The sequence below is a fragment of the Rousettus aegyptiacus genome, unplaced genomic scaffold (assembly GCF_014176215.1).
Source record: "Rousettus aegyptiacus isolate mRouAeg1 unplaced genomic scaffold, mRouAeg1.p scaffold_m13_p_4, whole genome shotgun sequence".
Lineage (NCBI taxonomy): Eukaryota > Metazoa > Chordata > Mammalia > Chiroptera > Pteropodidae > Rousettus > Rousettus aegyptiacus.
Window position 1 is genome coordinate 130188908 of NW_023416307.1, and position 22482 is coordinate 130211389.

Genomic DNA, 22482 nt, shown 5'->3' on the forward strand with positions numbered 1-22482 from the left:
CAACTCTACAACACAAATCACTAATGACATAAAGACTCTGAGAACAGAGGAATGTGTCCACATAATTTGTGAGAATAGATTTTTAAAAAGAAAGAAAGGCCACAAATAATTCATAGATAATAAATATTTCAAAGACTATTCAGTGGGACAAATTGAAAAGCCAGGTCCACAACTAGGTTTAATTCCAGTTGATAAAATAAATATTTCAAAAAGAATCTGTTACCTTTTGTTAACCATACCAAACGGATCAACTCTGGTGATAGCTTCTCTTGTTTAATGCCCTTCTTAACTAAATGCAAGTTCCTACTTGAGCATTATTCAGTTATTCTCTGAGGCTTTTCCTAAAGCGTTCAATGGAATCACTTGGAGTACCTGCTAAACTGAAGATTCCCAGCATCCCCTCTAAAGCTTCTTTAGTCTCTCTCCTGTAACAGTTTTGAAGTCAATGCTGATTAAATTTGACTCTAGGTTGTACATCCTGATACAGAACTTCTGCATACTATAAACCTGTATGTAAAATAGCTGTGCTATTAGTTTAGTTTTGCATGCAAGCTAAATAAAGTTGAGTCAATTTTAAAGAATTTGAAGAGTCTCAATTCTCTTTACTGGGGTTTTACCCAATTCTGTTTTGTGAAATAAAGCGATTAGCATCTGGATCTTGGAAAGTTATTATTGCTGAGAATCACTATGGAGTGATATTTGCTGTAGTGGAGTATGACCTGGTTTTGAACTGAATTAGTGAGATCCCCTCAGAACACTTGGCCAACAATAGCCATCTTGGCTTAAAAGCGACTTTATTTGCCACATCAGAAATATGGAAACCCAAAGTGTGAGCCTGCAAACTAGCTTCCCTCCTGCTCTGACACTTTTAAAAATATATTTTACAGCATTCGAATGGGAGAGAAATTTTTCTCACCTTATAAACTTGTAGCTTTAGCTACTGGGTAAAATAAGGACAATTTTCACTGGTATTTAACTAACATGAAAAATTTTAATTCTTTTTCTTTTTTTTTAAGTTTATTGGGGTAACATTGGTTAATACAATTATATAATTTTCAGGTGTGCATTATAATTTGACATCTATATATTCTATTGTGTGATTACCACCCAGAGTCCAGTTCCTTTAGCTACCATATATTTGATCCCCTTTACCCACTGCACCCTTCCCCAACCCCGCTACATTTGACACCCTTTACCCTGTCTACTTCTTCCCCCCTCCCCCCACCCCCTACCCTATGGTAATCACTAGTCCATTGTCCATGTCCCTTAGTCACTGTTTGTCCTGTTCTTTTGTTGCTTTTAGGTTTATATTCCACATTTAAGTGATATCATGTGTTTTTCGACTTTTTCAGTCTGGCTTACTTTGCTTAGCATGATTATTTCAAGGTCCATCTAGGTTCTCGCAAATGGCAGTATTTCATCTCTTCTTATGACTGAGTAATATTCCATTGTATATATGTACCATGGCTTCTTTATCCAGTTATCTATCATAGGACACTTCGGTTGCTTCCATGTCCTGGCCACTGTGAATAATGCTGCTATGAACATCGGTGTGCAAATATCTTTTTGGATATGGGTTTTCAAGTCTTTGGGGTAAATACCCAGTAGAGGGATTGCTGGATCATATGGTAGATCAATTCTTAGTTTTTTGAGGAACCTCCATACTGTTTTCCATAGTGGCTGTATCAATTTGCAGTCTCACCAGCAGTGTGTAAAGGTTCCTTTTTCTCAGCATCCTCTCCAACATTTGTTATTACTTGTTCTGTTGATGATAGCTATTCTAACAGGTGTGAGATGGTATCTCATTGTGGTTTTGATTTGCATTTCCCTAATAGCTAGTGATATTGAGCATCTTTTCAAATATTTATTAGCCATTTGTATGTCCTCTAGGGAGAAGTGTCTGTTCAGGTCTTCTGCCCATTTATTGATTAGATCGTTTGTTTTTCGTTGTTGTTGAGTCATATGAGTTCTTTGTATATTTTGGATATTAGGGCTTTATGGGAGGCGTTGCTAAAATTTTTAATTTTTAACTATAAAAAAAGCATTTTTCTCTTTGTGAGTGTCATTATCATAAAAAGAAGCAAGAGAAAATAATGAGATTCCTGCTTGAGGAGAAGAGTTTGAAAAAAGAACATCCATGCTGTCATTCATTTTGTTTCTCATCCTGCTTTGCCTCACATAAAACCCAGCTATTCTATAATTTCGGGAAATAATATGGTAGTATCTGATAAAAATCATAAGTTAACTTAAGCAATTCCCCCTAATCATTATCCCCCAGAAATTTCTTAGCAAGAGATTTAGGTATATTTGAAAAGAAAAGGAAGAGATTAGATATAAACCACCAAGTCTCCAGAAAACCACCCATTGCTTTCCATTACAACCAGAAGCCTCATAGACTGCTTTATAATTGTTAATCATGTTTTTATCTCTCTAGCAATAAATAGCTTCCCTAAACTTAATTGATTTCATTCATGATGCCCACAGATTACCCAAGATTCTTGTCTCCATGTGCCATATAAATCCAGCCAGTTTAACATTTTATATCTATATATATATGTGTTTTAATAACTGGTACCTATTCCACTATTTAGTGTGACTGTGTACAGTAAACCTAACACACTGGACATTTTTAAGATGTTTATATTCTTTATGTTATTTATATTATATTATCAAAGGTAAAAAAAAAAATTCTCTTGGCTTGACCCCTCTCCCCCATGTTATAATTGCCTGTCCTTCCTAAAGTTAGAAATATTCTTTTTATATTTTAAAATATATTTCAGATGTTAAACACATGTATATAAAAATGTTATATGCCCAACTATACCTCTGCCAACTTAAGAAATAAAACATTATTAATACAATCAAAGCCCCCATGTACCCCTTCTAATAATTTGATTTTTTAGATGGAGATAATGCACTTAGCAAGCTTAGCCACAAATGAGAGAGAATAGTTTATGGAAGGAAATATCATATTGTATACATAGAATAGAAAACATAAATGTAAGTGGGCAAAATTCTTACTGAATAAAATGTTTGGAAGTTCTAAACTGACATAAGAAAAAGTAGAACTGGAAATTCCACATGGTTCATCTCGGTGTGGGTAACTTTTAGAACACAAGTAGTTTGGAGCAGAAATAAGGTGAGGAATCAAGTCTCATTCATTTAATAAAAACACTACATGAGTCCTGTCTTTAGCTCATTTTAAGTTACAGAAGCCATCACAATTGAAAATAAAAAGTATTATATTACAAGCACAGCACATACCATTATAAGAAAGCACAAAGAAGGAGCACCATTTCTGGTGAAATCGGGAAACGCTTTCTATAAAAAATGATATCTGAAATGAATTACGAAAAACTAGTAAGAGTTAGCCAGCAAAGGACTAGAGAAAAGATGTTCCAAGCCTAGCAACAGCCCATACAAAAGCACAAGGGCATAGAATATCTGGGAAAAGAAAGTAGTTTAATTTTACTGGCTGTGAAAGGAAAAGGAGAACGATTGAAAGGTAGGGGAAAGACCAGAATTGGAGGATGGCAAATGCGTGATATGCCATTCCTCCTTCCTCTAATCAACTGTGGAATTCAACTCTATTCTAGCGAGTATGAGAAGCATCTAGAATCAAATCCCAGCTCCTCCACTTCTGGTTGCGTAAACCTCGATAAAATTATCCAAGTCCTTAGAAGATTTTGGATAAATGATTGTACAGTTTTCTCATCTATAATATGGAAATAATGGCAATACAAGTACCTGTCTCAACAGTTGTCAACGAACTTATTGTTAATTAAATAATATAAAGTGCATAAGCAGTGTTTGGCATGTAGGAAGTACTAAATAAATGATAGCTATTATTAATAGTACTCTCCTGAACCTGGATGTGGCCTCAGACTCCTCAGCACATTGTTACTGGCTTCCCACTTTAACCAGTCAGAATTGGGACCTGGGGAAACCTCTTGGCTCTCCCTGGTTTAGAGCTCTACATCCTAGTACCACTCACCTATGCTAATTCTTAACTACATTTAAGCAAGTTCTTTGTAATAAAATGTCCTTCTCAGTCCAACACCAACTCACAAAAACAAGTTGCTGACCCACCTAAATATTTTCCCCCAAATTTAAAGAGATTATTTTTGCTGTTTTTTTTTCCTGTGTAAATTTTAATAAAACATATCATACTCGAAGCAGTTTCGACTTTTTGTCCCTCAGATGTATTGTCACTTGCTCACACTCAAATTAATATACCATTTTAATGATTATATTCCCCAGAGTTCTGAATTTTATTCCTACCAACTTGCTATTCCTATGCCGAAGAGCTTAGCATTGTCTATGAAGATGTACTATTGAGGCATGTGGCTTCCACCAAATGATTTCTCAAACTTCTCAAGACTAATCCCTGGGCCCGGGATGGTTTTCATGTATGTATTGGTTCCCACTCAGAAATTCCTCTGGGATGTCTATGGTGAATAAGAACTTGACTAGATACTAAGAACACAGAGCCAAATGAACAGGCATGGTTTCCCCAGGGGAGGCTTATCATCATCTGCCTCTGTTTCAAGCCCCACTCTCTAGTCTGAGAAGCTCTGATGTCCCTGGAGTGAACACAGATGATGGCCTATCAAGGGTCCCTTAGGTCCCTTTCACCAGCTCTGTGCACTCATCCCCAGCTTCCATTCCCTTTACTATAATCTTTAGAGGATTACCTTCGACACTGGAGCCACCTCACCTATATGGAACTGAAAATGCCTGAGAGTGACACCACCCTGTTGGGCAGCCCATAGCCAATGACTAGCAGGTGTACATGTACAAAACTTCAATTCCTTTGCCTCAAAGTGTGACAAACTTTGTGGTGTGCTTTATACTACAGAGCTCTCCATAGATCAGGCTGAGTCTGTTGTTTGAGATCCCACCCTTACTGTTTCTCATTAGTTCCTCTTAGGAGCATTTCCTTTATAAATCACTTGCACCTGAATGCTTAGCTCAGGGTCTGCTTCTGAAAGATCTCAACCTATAGCCACTCATTTGCTTATTATTAAGGTATGGCATTTATTACACTACATTTACTTAGTCTAAGTCAAGTGATATACTCTATATTATAAGTTGTATGAGGACAGAGACCATGATTCATTCATCTTTGAAATTCTCAAATTATGACACATAGTTGGAGTTCATTTAACATCGAATTGACTTGAGCTAAAATGTCTCTGGCATGTCTCACCACACCATCTCCATCCCTCACCAGCTACTTCTCCGATTTTATCCCTACGTCTCTGTCTCTAGATAACTCAGCTCCAGCCACATTGGCTGGCCTTCTTAACAGTTCCTCAAATATACCAAGCCCACTCTTGTCTCTGGCTGGAATATACTGCCTCACTCACATCTTACATCTGCAGGGCTCTCCCTCACTCACTGAATTCATGTCTTTGCTCAAAGAATTATTCAACAAAGAGACCTTCCCAGGTCAAATAATTAAAAGTAGCACTCCCTCCCACAGTTCCTCTCTAACCCAGACTTTCTCAACCATGGTTCCATGAGAGTATTAAGCTCTAGAGAAAATGATTTCAGTGACTATTTCCTCCCATCTCCCAGGGATGGTACACAGCTGGTATCATTCTAGCTGTAGAGGAGAGATGTTAATTCGTTGTCTGTAAAGGATACGTTAGGGCATTAGATTTTAATCCTCTGGTAGAACTGGTAGAGAAGGGCTGCTCTAAGCTATTATCCACATCTTCTTTTTAGCTCTTATCGACATCTGACAAATTATTTCTTTGTTGTCTCCCTACCCCACCCCTCAGTAGAATATAAGCACATGAAATTAGATTCTGGTCCCTGCTTATCCTCAGTGGCTAGAACTAGTACATAACAGGTACTCAAAGAATATTTGTTGAATAAACTTCACAAGATATATTTGTGTTATTACCTTTTCATATAAAAACTTTTCAGTTGTAAAAACATTCACATTAAAACTTCTCCATATAGAAAAATATGTGTTATAGACTACCCAAGTGAAAAGACAAGACAGAAAATGCTAAATGGAACTGGGAAACCTAAAAAAATTTGTCCAGATAATAATAATAAAAGGCTTTAATCATACAAACACAAAGTAACCAATTGCTCAATCAGGATGAGAGATGAGATGGTGAGCAGTGGGCTGGATATTAATAAATCGAGGACGACTTCTATGTTGCACACGGAAGGAAAATAGAAGGAACATTCATCCTAAACAGGATCAGAAATGCACCCAGGAGATTGCTACAGGTGAGCCACTAAGCAAAAATTAATAACATAATTAAATTCTCCATCTTCGTGGGACAGGAGAAAACCATGAAACCCATCCCATATACTCTAGATTTTAAAATAAGGAATATTATAACTATAGGCCTCATTTAGGAGACAATTGAAAGGAGGAACTGTAAAAAGTCAAAAACTCACAAGAAAAGTCTATATACCTTTTCGTTGTTATTAACTTTCCATAAAATACATATACCAAGAAATGAAAATAACAAGCATTAGAGGTAGGAGCAAAAAGAAAATTGCTAGAGCCATATAAATTATTGGGAAAAAAAGAGGGACATTTTCCCTAAATTGGTAAAGGAGTTCATGTGAAGAAAATAAAAAAAAAAAAAAACAATTAATTATACGTAAGGAGAATAACTACAACAAAATCATTTTGAAGAGCACCTTGCAAGTATATCTGTAATCAAAAAAAAAAAAAAAAGATTATTTTAACATGTTGAAGGGAGAAAGTCACTCAAAGAATAAGTAGAATCCTTTGATCTTGTGGGATAAAGAATTTGCTCAAGAATGGAAAGGGGCATTTTTCACAGGCCGAATTATTTGCTGCAATTTTATATACTGAAAGAATAATATAGAGACTTTCTTTACTATGATATCCACAAAGATAGACAAGTTAGAATTACTTGATTGTAACAGTGACCATGTGCTTAGGATACTTTGAACAAATCAGTGTGGACAAACCATAGGAATTAGAGATGGAGAATCTGCTGACTCAAATGGGTGACAAATATGTAGCCATTGCCCATTCATGTAAAGGACTCAGAAGAGACCTGAAAAAGGTAGTTTCAAAGATTATTTTTGTTTAAATATACAACAATTTTTAACCTCAGACTTTGCCTGACCTAAAATAACTTAATGAAATGGCTATTTGACTAGACTTGATAGGAATTACATGTGGCCATATTCTTTCTATTGTTTTTTATGTCTCTTGACATTAACAACCAATTGTGAATTTTTTGGCCAATTATCCTTAAAGTTACAGGTTTAAGACAAACTGAAAGCCTGGCACATAGTAAGTATTTAGCAAATGTTACCTGCTTTAAAATTCATATGGTAAATAAATAAAAATATGAATACCAAAAAATTAAAATAAAATAAATTTTATTAACCAATGTTATCCCAATATATTTAATAAAATAAAAAATAAATAAGTTTCAGGCTGTGTGTCCCCCTCCCTTTTTTTTTTTTTTTTTTTCCTGTACTGGGCTCCAACTAGAATTCCATCAGTGATCCCCTACTATATCAGCAACAGTCCTCTGACAAAAGTTCCTACCACCTAGGGACCCAAGGACATGGCCCTCATATATTCTTATAGTTATTCATGCTCAGGAGCCCTTATGGCTATAATTTATCCTGAGAGGATCTCGGAGTACCTAAAGCTATATTCTCCCTTTTGAGAGAATAGTCAAATCTTCTACTTTTAAAGATTTTTAAAAAATCATTTTCTGTTGGCTTGAGCCCTCTCTCCAATGTTATCATTGCCTGTGTTTCCTGAGGTTAGAAGTGGTTTCAGAGAGGCCTCTGGACCCAGTTCTGCACTTCTGCCAAGGATTCTGATTTCCATAATCCAAGATCTCTTTCCTCTGAGACCAATGCTTCCCACCTCAGAAATGAGCTTTAGAGAAATACTTTACTAATTTCCTTCTGTTTACTCCTACATTTTGTTTCTGCTTTAAACAGCGTAATGGCCATTACAAAGACCCCCATCTCCCAAGTCTGGGTTCAGCGCCTTCTCCTCTGAGCTCCCACAGCAACCTTGCACATCCCCCTAAATTGGCTTCTATTACACTGTATTATAATTGGCTATTCAGCGATTCATTACCCCACTAGACTAAGTTCTGTGAGTGCAGGGAACATTTCCATCTTATCCTTCGTTGGACAAGAACAGCAGCCCCTAGAACGACGCCTGGTGTAGAGTAGGCACTCAATAATCATTTATTAAATGAATGAAAACACTGATTCTCAGAATCCTCCCTTTACTTCTGTGGGCATCTCTGTTGATTCTGCTCTGAGAGAACTCCATTATCTCTTCATAGGGTCTATCACTAACATCCCTTTATGTTTATTTTTCTGTCCGGGCTCTGTTCTCTCTACCAACATGTGCATGTACAAGTATTTAAATTCCTCTCAGATTAAATTCTTTTTTCCATTCTCACATTTCTTCCTTTCTCCTTGCTAATTTTAATGCCATCATCAAACCTAGATAGTGCTGGTTCATATATGAGCAACTGACACCTTGCACACATTGCCAGTGATTGTACTGGTAACCGAAATCCTAACATGCAAGAAAGCAAAAGATACTCCTGATATTTCATTCCTTTACAGTCCAATTTTTCTAATTCTAAGTAGAAACTTCCTTTCCTATGAGTTGTTCTATCATTATATCTCATTTACTTACAAAACACTATGTCTCACACTTGAGTGTGCATTGGAATCACTTGCAGCACTTATAAGCAAAATTGGTGGGGCTTTTCCCCTTAGAGACTGATTCAGTAGGTCTTGGGGGAAGGCTGAGAATGTATGTTTTTAACAAGCTCATAGGGGATATTGCCTAAGGACTATACTTTAGAATCACTGAACTGTGTCATTAAATGACAAACTCAAAAACAATATAACAAAAAGTAATTAGTAAAGACTGCAAAACCTGCGTACAAAAGGAATTGCTCTCTACAATTGGTTGACCAGAAGAGTGACATCATTCCAGGATGCCAGTCCAGTGTGGCACTACAGATCAAATGATCAGCCCATTGTTAACCATTATTCAAAATAAATAGCTTTTTTTTCTTTCTAATAAAACTTTTTTGCACCTCTGGTTACTATAATTAAAGAAAGTGACAATGGCCCTGGAAAAAGTGTCAGGAAGGGCAGCTAGGCTGATGGAAAGCAAGAGTTCCACTAGAAGAAGCCTGCCTTATAATGCCAAAGGAAAAAAGGTAGGAGAGTTTTTCATTTCAGAATGGTAAAAGCTAAGACGTGGGACAATTAAAGTCTCTAGTATCAGGAGCAGTACAGATAGGCTGATAATTCTGAAATGTTGGAATGCAGAGGGTCCTTTGAAACTTGAGCTTAGGGAGGATTATGAAGAAAGTACTACTTCATTCAGTGGGTATAATTTGTGGTACTCATAACCCTTGAGAATTATGTAAGAAAAATAAAGAATCAAAATATATTTTGTCAAATGGATGAATGATAAAACCATAAATTGTTAGCTTTTTATGGTTCACAGAAAGTAGGACCACCTATCTCCCTATTACATGTCTCCTAATGCTGCCTTTGGTAACATAATATGGTAAATACTCCTTGAGTTTTGCCTTGTAATGCAGTTCTAACCCTTAAGATCAGATGAGCAAACTAAGACCCTTAGATTTCCTGTGGTCCACTTCACTCTGATGCATGGCCTGTGTAAAACATGAAAGTGATTAAGAAGTACAAATTGTCAGTGAGAATAGCAATGGGTTATAAAGTATCACATTATAATAACTACGTATGGTTCCACATGGGAACTAGACTTATTAGGGTGATCACTTTATAAGGTATATAAATGTCTAATCGCTATGTTATATACCTGAAATTAATATAATATTGTATATCATCCGCAATTGAAAAATAAATTTAAAAAAATAGAAAAGATATATGGCCTATGATCCAAGTTTGGGACCAGTAACTAAAAATATTAAAGTGAGTGAATAATAATCCCATTCATTTACTCACACATGCTCCAGCTTTGATAAATCTCTCCCTGGCCATGATAATTTAGGCATACTTGGTAACTGAGTTTTGGGACATATCTGTCACCCAGGCTAAGGCACAGGATAGAACATAGCATAAGACACAGAAGGGAAAAAGAGTGAGGGAAACACAGACTAGGGTTTAAGGCAAGGTATATGAAACAGATACTTTCAGGGTGAGGCAGGTAAAGAAAGAAGCACTGTAGACCAGTGGTCCCCAATCTTTTGGCACCAGGGTCTGGTGCTCCTATAAGAATCTAATGTCTGATGATCTGAGGTGAAGCTGATGTGGTGATGCTAGCACTGGGGAGCCCCTGCAAATACAGATGAAGCTTCGCTTGCTAGCCCGCTGCTCACCTCCTGCTGTGCAGCCTGGTCTCTAACGGACCACGACTGGTACCAGTTCACTGGCCCCGGGGGTGGGAGACCCCTGCTGTAGACAAGAAGACAATAGGAAGAAGTGGGGACTGTGTTGCTACTGAGTTGCAACCTATTATGCAACATGAGAATGTGAGATGGATCATATTTCATTATTTTTAAAGAATTTAGATATCTGAGTTTTTATTAAAATTTATCCAGTCTTTTTCAAAGAACTTCCTAGAGGCCAAGCAAAACATATCTGCGAATCAGATATGGGCCACAGATATACTCCATCCTAAAATCTCCTAAACTCCTTCTCAGAACTGTGTTATGTGATCACTGTTAGATACAAGGCAAGCTAGGAAGTGTAGTTTTTAAGCAGGGCACACTGTTGCCATGAATAAAATCTGGACTCTACTACTAAGCAAGAAAGGAGGCCACACAGTCTAAGAAGGAAAGATGCCCCACGCTTCGGAACACTAGAGAATTCCACAAACATTCACCTTCACAGCAACATCTTTTCTCCCTACTCTTCAATGATCCTTGGAGGTCTCTAGATCAATCCATTAGCCTGAGTATAATGTGACTTCTACTATTTTATTATAGAACTATATTAAATTAAAGGGCTGCAATCATTGTGCTAAATGTGGCCATTCCCAATTTAGTACAGGTCTGCATAAAGCAGACAAGTGTGAAAGAAAAGATATACTAGAAATCCCAGGGGCACAAATTAAAACTTGAATCCCTGCTTTTATTACAGCTTTCATGATATGACAGATGTACTTCTCCTGTCATTGCCCCAGTCTCAAGACAAGCAAACATGTGAAAAATCATTGGATTTAAATTACTTTAGGAAAGATCTTTGCAGTCAAAAGGCAGTATGGACCAAGTACATATTCCTCATTTTCATGTCAATGACTGTCTTATTTGAAGAGTCAATTGTACTAATTTTAAAACTCAGAAAGAGAAAGCGGTAATCTACTAGTAATACAAAAGGGCCCTGGGTGAGGATTAAGCCCTTGGGATTGTCTTAGCGGGATTGTCTTAGCGTTTTTCTGATTTAGATTTTCTGGCTTCGCCATAAACCACATAGGTGTAATGCATCTAGGTGAGACACTAGGAAGAATACCAATTTCACATTTTCTGTCATCTAAAGAGATCTGAATTCACTGTTGATTTCACCTAGAATGCATTCTCTTCAAATTTTATGATGATCAAAGGTGTACTTAACCTCATATTCCATTCACTGGGAAGAAAAAAAAGAAATTATTTACTTTCATTTTTACTTTTTATTTATTTCCAGGGATTATTGTTTGTTCATTTTGTTTGCTTTTCCCTTTTAAAATTTTTTTTTCAAATACAGTTGGCATACAATATTATTTTAGCTTCAAGTGTACAACATGGTGAGTAAATATTTATATAACTCTGCCTACAAGAGACTCACTTCAGATCAAAAGACACAAACAGACTGAAAGTAAAGGGATAGAAAAAGATCTTTCATAAAAATGGAAACAAACGAAAAGCTTGGTTAGCAATACCAGAAAAAAAAAAAGATGTTAAAACAAAGGCTATAACAAGAGACAAAGAAGAACCCCATAATCCCACCTCTGGGTATTTATCCAGAGAAACCCAAAACATTACTTCGAAGAGATATGTTTTGTTTGCTTTTTAATTTTGTGAGGTTTTATTTATTTTGGGGGGGGGGGCACTAACAATGAAAACTTGTCTTAACATCTTAGTTATCAAGTTTTCTAGAACTAATGATGTCTGAGGAGTTTGAAGTTTGTCAATAGCAATATAAATGCATATTTGAACATTAAATCTTCAGTACTGGAATTGTTTACTCTGAGCCAGGCTGACCAACTCTTCCTGTGCCTTCATCTATTTTCATTGAAAGGGTTTGCCAGCTTTTGTAGAGCCAATATTTGTGTTTCAATCTAGCCAAGTCTCTTTGGAGTTCATCCTTCATTAGTCTTCCAGTGAGAAATGTCAAGGCCCTGATTTTCATGTAGCTTTAGGGAATGGCTTTTCCTCATCCTTATTTTCCAGAACAGAAATCAGCTTGGAATTGATTTTTCCTTGTCAATCCATAAGTTTCACTTATATTATGTTTGCCTTCAGCAACTCCGGCTAAGTCTTGGGAATCAATCCTTCATTCAGACTTTTAAGTCCATATTCAAGATATAAAATATCCCTCTGTTCTAGACAGGCATTGCTTTGGACTGGATATATGAGAAATACAGCTGCTGTGGCTTCAAATAACCTGTTCATGTAACAAGAAGTCCAGAGGTAGGCTGGTGGAGCAGCTGTGCAAGACAATTGTTTGTTGCAGGTCAGGTTCTTCTGGAAAGCAAATTGTGATGCAGCCTACATGCAAGCAGTTTATTAAGAAGTGTTCTTAGGATTAACACCTGTGGGGTAAGGAAAGGCAGAAGGATTCGCAAGAGGAAGAAGTCGGGCTGTGGTGTGTTCATAATAAGGCCTTAGCCATTCACATGGGAGGCTCTGAAGCCGGCCCCTCAGAGTTTTCCTGTGTTGGGCAAGGGAGAAGGCCTTTATGCCCTCTCAGCAACCACTCACTCTTTGGATGCAGGCTACCAACCTGGAAGGGGTATGACCTGGGGTAGAGTGTCTGTCTTCAGCTGAGGGCAATTCCCAGAGAGGGCTGCCAGTTGAGGGACATCAGCTACCTACTGTCTCAGCAGTGGGGATCAAAGACTTCAATCCTGAAGGGGATTCAGGCTGTTACAGCCCAAGGCACATCACAATTGTCAATGTTCCAGACTCCTTTTTGCTTTCTGATCTGCTATTCTAAGCATGTGGCTTTCATGCTCATGATTGTTTCATGATCTCAAGATGACTGTTCCACCGCTGGCCTCAGATCTGCATTTTCTGTAATGGCAAGAGAGAAGCAACAAGGAGGAAAAGGTAGCACTTATATCAGCTCCTAATTCTCAGAAATGCCCAACAGTCTTTCATTATGTTTCATTGGCCAGAGCTTGTCACATGACTACTATAGCTACAAAAGATGCTAGAAAATGTGTGTTTTATCCAGATGCATTGCTGTCTTGACCAAAATCAGAGATCAGGGTTTTTAAAGAACAAAAAGAAGAGGGATATTGGCATTAATAGCTGGCAGGTCTTCCAAACCACCTATTTTCAAGAAGAGTTAATTCTCATTCGCAAGGAATTAGGGACACTCTGCAAACCTCAAGGAATTTTTCTTATTTGGTTATAAGAAGCCACTTGTCAATCTTAATTGGGTACTAGTTATACTACTACCTCTTCCTGCAGTCACTGGAGGTTAGATTCAATCTTCTTATAGTCATGCATATCTCAAAATAGTAATTCTCAAACTTCTTTCTGAATGATTCATCACTTCTCTTGCTCTTTCTCGCTCTCACACATGCACATACACAGACACACAGTTTCACTATCCTTGTACTGTTGAGAGTGACCATAACAAACAATCATCATTAAGTCCTGGTCAGTGCTGAATCAACTTAAGTACATTTAGAGATAAGAGAGAAGACAGACCATCGTCAAAAGGAACACACAGAGAACAGAGGCACAACAAATCCAAGATGGGGAATGTTGCCAAAGAAAAACTGAGAGTTGGGTTGCCAGATTTAGCAAATCAAAATAGAGAACACCCAGTTAAATTTGAATTTCGGATACATAATAAATAAGTTTTAGTATATTACCTATGGACTGAATGTTTGTTTTGCCCTGAAATGTATATATTAAAACCTAATGACCAAAGTGATGGTATTAGGACGTGGGGGCTGTGGAGGTGATTAGGTCTTGAGGGTGAAGCCCTCATAAATGGGATTAATGCCCTTAAAAGGGACCCCAGAGAGCTCCCCTGACCCTTTTGCTGTGTGAGGTTACAGTAAGAAGATATCCATCTATAAACCATGAAGGGGGCCCTCATCAGACACTGCATCTGCTGGTGTCTTGGTCTTGGATTTTTCAGCCTCCATAACTGTGAGAAATAAATTTATGCTATTTAAGCCACCTAGTCTATGATGTTCTGTTAGAGCAGCCCAAGTGGCCTTAGACTATGTCTCAAATATTGCATGGGACGTACTGATCCTAAAAATTTATTTGTCACTTATCTGAAATTCTAATTTAACTGGTTATCAAGGATTTTATCTGGTGACCCTAACTAGAAGGAATAGTGTCACTGTCACAGAGTTTGAGACTGCCATTGTGTCCATTTCTATAGTTACTGACTTCACCTCTCCCTTGGGACCTACCCACAAACCTCTGGCCTGAGAACCACTGTCCAATATTTCTGAGACTCATGAATCAACGTGGCTAAAGCTAAAACTCTTTTCTTTTGCAAGAAATTACATTTTGAAAATTTCCTGGAGCACAAACTCCCTGGAGGGCATGGATAGGTTTCAAATGGGTCTCTGAATCCACTGAAATTGTGTGGAAAGTTTTGTGTGTATGGGCTTATGTGCATTTTTCTGAAGAGGAGGCCCATAGCTTTCATCCCATTCTAAAAGGAGTTATGGACTCAAAATAGGTCACCCCCAGGCAGCGGCACTGAGAAAACGCCCGGCAGCCTGTGGCTCTCTCTTGGTTATTTTACATGGGGACAGAGGTAGAAACATCAGTTATGGAACAAATGCTTTAGAACTCTTCTTTTAGGGAAATTTGGAACAAATATGAGGAGAAACTTCCTTCTCTTTGCAGTCCAAAAATCAATTATTGGATGAGACATTAGTCAGAAGGTTTTTCAGCAAAGCCTCTCAGAAGTCACCGACTCTGTTTTCTCAGCACCTCTGTGGGTGAGGGTTCTCTCCTTTAAGTGTTGAGCTGTTTCAAAGGGTAGAGTAGATGTTAGAGGTCACCACACCCCCTCCTCGACCCATGTACTTAGAGGGGCACATTAAGAGGCTTTTGTTTGGTTTTTTTTTTTCGTTTTTTCGTTTTGTTTTCTTTTGTGATCAAATCCTGTAGACGTGACCTTGTCATTACTCCTTTCTTTTAAGTGTCTTGTCTACTCATGGTGCTTGACAGTGAAAACCTCCTATTATAATACTTTGCTTCTCATTTGGGTTTCTGTTCACTTACAGGAAATGCCACAAAGCAGAAAGCATAGAAATAGTCTTGGAATCAAATGTAAGAAAGCGGAATATCCCATGCTTGTTGCTCCCTTCAGTTCCCAGGGCAATGGCATGGTCTAACCCTTGAAGCATCATGCTCTCCTAACAACAGTTTTCTTAATTCATGGGCTCATAAAGGACACACTCACTGTACTATGGCAAACTGTCAAGACACTCCAAGATACATCTGCACGATTCTCCAAGGGTCCTTGGCACATCATCATTAACTGCATCCCAGAGTGAGTTATGTTCAATATACTATGAGCATCTTGAAAGAACCAAATCTTATTTGACTTCCAGCACCTCCCCCTCCCTGCCCTGATCTAACAATGCCATGAATATAGTAGAAAGCCATAATGTTTGTTGAATTATTGAATAAAGGATGGATAAATTAATAAATTAATGAATGAGTGAAAGCTGTACAAGACCACAAGGAACGAGCTTAAGATAGCTTGGGCATGGGACAATATCAACCTTCTCTCTTCTGGATGTAGGCTTCTCCCCCCTGAGAACTCAATGCAGAGTGGCTTCATTCCTCTCCAGTCTCTAGAAAGAAAAAAGCATATTTAGAATTTGTATTCTTTTCCTGAGGGATTTTGTTATCTTTTATTTTTAATACTCTGGAGAATTGATTCAGAAAAGAAAAAGAGAAGAGAGATTCTAAGATTCTAGATCTATCTGTAAAACAGTCCATCAGGGTCACTAACATAGATCCAGGGATCAGAACAGACTTCTAGGAGAAGCTATCCTATCTTCTAAGACCCCCCAGATGAATGGGGATTAGTTAAGTAAACAGGATAATGAGAGTTGGGGCAGAGGGAGAAACCTGTGTTCCAAGTAAAGAAACTACATGTGTGTGTCAGAGGCCAAGGATGGGAGACACCTTGGCACATTTGAGACAGATTAGAGGAGTTTATAAACCAGATGAGGAAGCACCTCCCTTAATCATGGGTAAACTCCTTAAACACCCCCACTCCTACTCCATTTCCCTTGCCCAGCTTGGGCCTGTGCTTCAGGGGGCCTGTGCTTTGGAGGACCTTCTTTAAACTTTTCTAAGTCCTCCTCTGGTGTTTGGGACCAGTTGGATATGACAGTGCCATTTGGGTGGGTGCGCAGAGCCCAGACCGAGTCCAACATGGACTCTGCTTCTCTCTTCAGAGTGCTCTGAATCTTCTACCCCGTGGGTAAGGACAACCAGATGCCCTAAGACTCATACTATGGGGTTGTCTTGGGGATCCAGGGCCAGGCCCTGGTTCCAGAATGGCAGTCTGGCAAGCAGATTCCTCTGCTGGCAGATACAGCATTTTTTATGGGGATCACATGAGATCAAGCTGCCAGAATGGTGCTGACAAGCTGATTTATTTGGGGTGTTAGTATAGACAGGAGCTCCACAAAAAAATATTTGCCCAGGGAATGTGGGTGGCTTTGTTAAGGAATTTGGATTTTATCCCAAGAAGATAAGAGGAAAGATGAAACTACATTACCCAAAAGATCATTTTGTCTAAATCTCTTTGTTAATTAAAAAAATATTTTTTATTGTAGCAAAATGTATATAACATAAAAGTTACCAGTATAACTATGTTTAAGTGTACAGTTCAGTGGTATTAACATTGTTGTATAACCATTAAATCTCTCATATAGTAAAAAACTAAAACCCGGAGAGGCCGGCGGACTTGCCCAAGGTCATAGAGGTGATCAGTAGAAGAGCTCTGCATTGTGCAATGAGTGCTTTCCTCACTTTTTCAGTTCACTCATTTTATAGAGTCCAGAAAGCCAAAATGACCTTGACCTAGTTAGAAGTCAGGCTAGCAAGATCTCCAGTCCTCCTGGAGCTGTGGTCTGCTTTCTACCTCACTGTTTCAGGCTTCCCTTACTTCCCTCATCATTTTCGTTCCCCAGTTCTTTCCACCAGAAATTCTAAGCCTCCTTGCGCCAAAATGTGAGTTTCACACAGCCAATTATCACCTAAAAATGATTTTCTAAATTGGTGCTCGGGGAGTGTCAAATCCATTGGCTGCAATATGTCTTTACACCAGGCTTCAGTAGTTTTTCAGTTATGGATTAAAGAAACTACTTGCCACCATTTCCCATCACTGCCAAAGTCCTGCATGCATTGTTTTGGCTGTAAATCAACTTTAAAGAATTGGTAGAGTAATTTAGATAATTTCCAACACATTATATACATTAGGATTAGTATGCTTAAATATATGGTCAGTTAAGTGTATCTGACATGTAGCAGGTGATCAGTAAATACTTGTTGGAAAGGTGAATGTATTATCCACTGATTTTTTTTTTTTTTGAAAATTAAAGTATAATTTACAAGCAATAAAATTTACCCTTTTAGGTGTACGGTTCTGAGAGTTTTACAGTCATGTAATCACCACAACAATCAAGATTTAGAACAGTTCTGTCATCCCCCAAGTTCCTCCAGGCCCCTCCCCGCAAACTCAGCCCCTCACATCCACCACTCTATTTTCTCTCCTTCTAGGTTTGCCTCTGTGAGAATGTCGTATAAATGGATTCGTACAGTAGGCAGCCTACTGAGTCTGGCTTATTTCACTTAGAATAATGTTTCCGAGGTTCGTCTATGTCAATGCACGTATCAGTAGCTCATTACCGAATACCGTTCAATATTGTACCATGGTTCGTTTCTCCATTCCTCAGTTAAAGGTATTTGAGCTGTCTCCAGGTTTTATTATGCACTGACTTTCAATTACAGTTTTTGTTTAAAGCCTTGTCAGAATCTGGTGCTATAGGAAGAAGGCTATATATAGTTCATATTAGTTTACATATTTGCATGATCTGTATTGGAGCTGGCAAAGATATTAAAGACATAGTGTAACTTTCTGATAACAAAACAAGAATTATAATGCAAAGCACAAACACAGATACAGAGTGGTGTTGGGCCCTTATCCTGGATCTGCTTTGGAACCTTGATGGGCATTTGTCCTTTTTCTGGCCAACTTGCATCTTGTGACTATCCGGCCCCCATACTGGTGGAAGCATACCATATTATGAGATCTGTTCTGTTTCCCCAAGTTTCTTTGCAGTTGTAGCACAGCCACATGACCTCAGATCCACCAGTATGCAGGAGATTGGTCTGTAAGAGAACAAAGGAGATTCGTTTTCTGGGGAGGATGGCAGTGAAGGCACCTGGCTTCTTGGTCAGTGAGGTGGCAGTCTGGCACCGCAGCTCTGCATTACCCATGCACCTGTGATCAGCAGCAACATTAGCTGAAGAGGAATCATTTGTCGTGGCTAAAAACAATACTATCTCAACAGAAAAAGGCCAGTAAATGACCCTCTGTTATTGTTTTTTCTTTTGTAAAATGGATAAAAAATTCCAGCCTTTTCAAAGCTAACTGTTATGGATGATTTTTCTTATATTGCACAGAGTATTTTCTTTTTGAAGCTCCAACTAAAAACTGCACTCAAGTCTCATGAATTGCTGGGCTTCCCCCGCAGATGCATTTTCATTCTTACATTACGAATGTAAGAATTAATTGGTGGTGTTTCCTTTATGTTTTGGCTGTTAGGAAGACTAGGCCAAACGTGTGTCCTAATGTCAGCAGTAGCTTAGATAGACCTTAAGCATATAATTTGTATTCCAAGTTACTCCTGCTTTCATCCAATTTTTCTACTTAAAAAAATATTCCTGATTTCCTCACTTTAAAAAGTTTATGTTAAAGAAAAGATGGAACATTATCTCATCATCCAGATAACTCCAGTTATACATAATATATGCACACATAGATGGAAATTGGTTAGGAAATTCAAAATGTATAGAGAAATACAACGGAAAGACAAAAGTTTTGCACTTCTCCTAAAGTTCAATTTCCTAAAGATAACCACATTTCCTTCTGTGAAAAAAAAAATGCATCTGTGAGCATTTTGTTTAAAATTATTTAAATTTACGCAAAAGAGATCATACTCTACATAATTTTCTGCACTTTTTTTTTTTTTTTTTGCACCTAATGATATAACTTGGATATCTTTTAGTATCAGCGTATATACAGGGAGCACTTCTTTTAAATGTCTCCAAAGTATTCCATCTTACTAATGTGTCAAAATTTACCTAACTGGTCCCCTGAATGATTAATACTTTGTTTTTCTCCAGTTTGCCACTACTACTACTACAAAAAAAAAAAAAAAAAAATCACAATGATTATTCTGAAAACTACATCTTGATAAAATTTTGCAAATAAATTCCTAGCAGTGAAATTGTTACACCAATTGATACAAGACTTGAAGATATTGATGTTGCTAAAATGCCCTCTAGGAAATGGGCACCAATTTTCACTCCTATGTCTGTTTTATCAGCATTACCGTTTCCATATACTCTCTTCATCACTGGATATCATCAATCTCTTAAATTTTTGTTGGTGGGGGAAAATGGCACCTGGATCTTGTTTTAATTTTCATTTATTTAATTATAATTTTTAGAGTTTAAAAAATCTTTGGATGTATATATTTCGGAACCCATTTAGAAGTCTTTTCAAATTAATGTGGACTATAAAAAATTCTACATATTGCATTTATTTAGAGCACTTTAAAAGCACTGTCCTACCTCTAAATCAGTAGTGTTCCATCTTGGCTGCACATTTGAAACACCTGGAGTGCTTTTTGAAAAATACCTTTGCCTGGGCCCCATCCCAGACCAATTAAGTCAGAATCCCTGGGGGTAGAGCCCAGCCTTGACATCTTTAACAAACTCCTAAGATGATTTGCAAGTGCAGCCAAAGCTGAGAACTACTGCTCTAAATGCATTATAATGGATGCTACAAATAGTATGTTTGAAAGGTTTGAGGCTCAAGTCCTTCATGGTACCAGCTGAATATATAAAAGTAAAACGTTTTCCAAGCTGCATTTTTTTTTTTTTCACACAAGGGTCTGATATATTCATAATGGTGAAGTGACTGTCCCCTTTCTCAGCCACTATCCTCCTGTTCCACTGTATACCAATCTGCAAATCCAGTATTCCGGTAAGAAGTGACAAACTCACACTTTGCAAATTAATAATTGATATGACCAAACTACAGAGAATCACTAGCACAATGGTGATTAATATCTTTATGATCAAAGGTGTAAGGGCCCCTTCCTACCGAGCACTGACTATAATTGGCACATCCTTCGGTGGAGAAAAGAAAAGATTATCATAAGGAAGGAACGTTATCACCACCCCACGTGAAGGAGACCCTTTAAAGTTTTCCTGTCATTCTTCAGCTTCCCTGGTTCCTGTGACAAGTGTGTCACAAGCTGTCATTTCATTTGCTGGAGCTAAACCATGATGGATTTTTCTGCCAACTCAGCAAATACCTAATCGGAGAAAAACTAGCTTGGGAAATGATCCAGTTTACAGATTCAATTTGAATTTTCTATGATGTAAATAAAATATCAGATAAAGTAATAACATAACTTCTTAAAAGATTTTTGAATGTGTATACACTTTAAAATACAAAATCAGGTAATGTGAATGGGAAAACAATTTGTAATTCTTATAATTTAATTGCTTTCGGTTTCCCGATTTATACTATTACGTATTTTCTCTTATTCACTGAAGAAATTGGATAATACTTTCAAGGAAAAGTTGTTGATGAGCAAGAATTAAAACATTGAAATCTTTTAAAAACACATTGAATAAATTAAAACTTAGAAGTCACAATTAATTAATAACCCAACTCTAATACAATTTTAGAAAGAAAATATTTGGAATTTTAGCTTATCTTTTTAAATGGAATTTATTGTGTCGTGTTGTGATTTATGTACAGTAAACTACACATTTTAAAGTGCATAAGTCAATGAGTTTTTAACAGATACACTCCTGAAATCACCATAGTCACAATAAAGATCTTTTCCCCTCACTCCTAAAAGTTTCCTTATGCAGACCCTCCTTCTATCCCTGGCCTCTACGTAACTTTTGATCTGCTTTCCATGTCTATAGATTAGTGTGTGTTTTCTTTTTATATGAATAAAATCAGACAGTGTGTACTCTTTTTGTGTGGCTTCTTTGGGTCAGCATAATGTCTGGGAAACATATGCAGGTTGTTGCGTGTATCAGTCACTCACTCCTTTTTATTGCAGAGTACTATTCCGTTATATGAATGTACTGCATCTATTTACTTGAGGATAAGCTTCTGTTTATAGTCTTGGGCTATTGGGAGTGCTGCTTCTATGAACAGTCTTGTAAAAGGGTTTGTGTGGAACTAAAATAAATGATATGTGAATGCTAATACACACACACATATAGTTCAAGTTCTAATGCACATATGTAGTTTTGTTGATTTGGGGGCATTTTATAAAACTCAAATATGATTTTCGTGGTAGATGAGATGACCCTTTACTCTCCCCATCCTCTCCATCCCCAAACAAAACATATTTAAGATTGTACATGCACAGCTCTATTGGGTGCCATTTATATTATGATGCACCATCTGCTCAACTGCATGTGGCAGTGTAAATTCTTAGTTTTCTTTCAATGATGCCAGAATATTTTCCCTTTCCTTTCCCCCTAATATTAATCCTGATGGACTCATCTTTCTAAAAGTCACTCCCATCATTATTCTGTCATGTTTAAGAATACTCAGAGGCTCTTCCTTGCTACTGCTCCACCCGATATGTAAAACCTAGGTAGCTACCTAGGTAGCCAGCATTATTTCTCATGGCTCCCAAACATGGTGAGGCCATATCTGTCCAGCCTCTCTGCCATCAGTACTGCATGCCATCATCATGTCTCATGGGTGCTTTTCCCAATCTTGCTCTTTCTCTGCCTGCCCAACTTCTTTCAAACCCTCTCCTGGTCCTCATTTTAGTCCCTGACTTTGTGGACTTATTCTTTCTGTGAATACGTAAAGTCCTGTTATATTGTATATCCTGGTGTGCTGTATATCCTAGCATTGGCTTTTTAGTTATTTCCACGTGTATGTATAATCTCCTGAATTATATTTCAGTCTCCCTAATGCTAGGGACTGTATCATTTATTTTATGTAAAT

General features: G+C 37.6%; 1 protein-coding gene across 14 annotated transcripts in view; it reads right to left on the reverse strand.

Annotated features, from left to right (window-relative positions):
- The window catches only part of TMEM108 (transmembrane protein 108), a 473125-nt gene that overhangs the window by 265831 nt on the left and 184812 nt on the right, over positions 1 to 22482 (reverse strand). For 13 of the 14 annotated variants that reach the window (XM_036220017.1, XM_036220011.1, XM_036220015.1 and 10 more), the window contains 2 exons: positions 18502 to 18593; positions 15968 to 16039 (listed from right to left, as the gene is read on the reverse strand). The gene's annotated coding sequence lies outside the window, so the exon portion shown is untranslated. The remainder of the gene's footprint in view (positions 1 to 15967; positions 16040 to 18501; positions 18594 to 22482) is intronic. The other variant, XM_036220008.1, reaches the window with a different exon arrangement.